Consider the following 1,924-nt stretch of genomic DNA (forward strand, 5'->3'; position numbering starts at 1 on the left):
ATATATATACTGTATTTTCTAATCCCAGTCTATAACCAAATATAGTGAAACATATGCTAAATGTTTATCATCAACACAACAATGTTTAATGATTCAACAGATGCCAAACAAGAAGCTCAAACAAACCACAGACAACAACTTTACAAAAGTGTACCTGAGTGAAAACTGCTGCAGCACAGTGTACAATTTGTTATGGAGTTGCAAAACTTTCCTCAATCATCTGTTAGTCACTCCTGTATCTCTTCTCCAAACACATTTCCTTTTCTTATCCCTATCTATCTGCAGAGGCAGGCTGGGTTTTAAAATTCAGCCCAGGAGCTTGGTTTAGAGAGGCCTTTTATCTAATCACAGAACGGACGCAAGCAGAAAAAATAATTTTAACACTGATGCATTATTTGCAGGATTAAAACACTGTTTTTCAGCAATCAACTACAACAAACAGCTTATCTTAAATATCAAAGCAAATACTGGAAAACAAAAACCAACCTCAAAAGATAGACTTAGACCGAACATATCCATCCATTTACCTCTGTRTCTTGTGCTGCTTTATCAGCATTAAAAGAAACAGTAATAATGAAGATAAATAGCTCATTACCAATGGGAAATTAAAKCAGATGTCTAATTCAGAAAGCCACTAGCATAACGTGCAGAGATGTATATACTGTAGGCTTAATGTTTCTGTGTGACTGGAGCCACTTAAGATCCCAACATTTTAGTCCAAAACTAGTCTTTGTCACACCAACAAATATACTTTCACTTTCTCTAGAAAAATCTGGTGAAATATTTGTATCCAGAGTGAGTCTTCTGTGGTTAAAGATGTAGATTTTACCTATTTTTATATCTTACACATTTGTGGACATGAACAAATGTACTAAAATCAGCTTAGATCATCATGTTAGAGAGTGTGAATACTCACTAAATAAAACTGGTTTTAAGCTCAGTCAGAAGAAAGAAAAACRTATTTGAAGGTAAATTGTGGAATTTTCAGCCTGATGTCAAAAAGACTAGATTTAGACTACAACCCTCAGATCTCAAAATGTTAATATCATTTAATACAAAAACCCATCATGAACACAGTCCTGCACACTGAACATGTAACCTGACACTGCGTTTTTACTGGTTCCAGCTCCTCTTTCCTGCTTCCTCTCATCTTTCTCATTCTCCTCCTCTTCCATCTCTTCACCTGTCCCTTTCTCCTCCTCTTTACTTCTATGACTGTCATCAACTCCATGACTGACTCTGGACTTTTCAGCTGCTAATAACAATAACAGCTTAACATTTTATAAAACTTTTGCAAATAATTCAATTAAAATTGGCCAAGAGCATGAGGAAAATTCTACACACGGAGTGATCAGACTCACTGCAATGTCATTTTCTTGAGCAAAAATAGTTATATTAATGTAGAAACAGAACAATGACTATTTCCTGAAATATGTTTTAATGAAACATGTCTTTTTTGGTCAGCATGGGTTGATTTTAATTTTAGTTGATAAAGCAGTATAAAGGTTTATGCACATATGATGGTGAAATATTCCTGATAGGCTATTCTGTGAGCCCTGAACACATCTAGAAGTTTGGATGATAGAAACACAGAAACAGTGCTTGCTAACCCACACTGCTGGGTGTCATCACTGGCCCATCTGACTTTGGTCCCTCCACACAAAAAAGTTCTGTTAATTTGAAGCATTAGGCTGGATTTCACACTGACCTTTTCTCTTTTTTGCCCTCTTAGCTTTTCTGCTCCACCCATCTCTTTCTCCTTACTTTTACACTGTTTGTTTGTTTTACCCGCTCTCCTTTCACTGTCTTTTTTTAAGTTTGTGCCGGTGTTCTGCTCCCATTGAATGTTTAACTGTTCCACTGGCTGTGCCTGCGGGGGCCGTGCGGTGTCACCGCCCCAGGGACTTTGGATCAGATTAACAAC

The sequence above is a fragment of the Austrofundulus limnaeus genome, unplaced genomic scaffold, assembly GCF_001266775.1.
Source record: "Austrofundulus limnaeus strain Quisiro unplaced genomic scaffold, Austrofundulus_limnaeus-1.0 Scaffold319, whole genome shotgun sequence".
Taxonomy (NCBI): domain Eukaryota; kingdom Metazoa; phylum Chordata; class Actinopteri; order Cyprinodontiformes; family Rivulidae; genus Austrofundulus; species Austrofundulus limnaeus.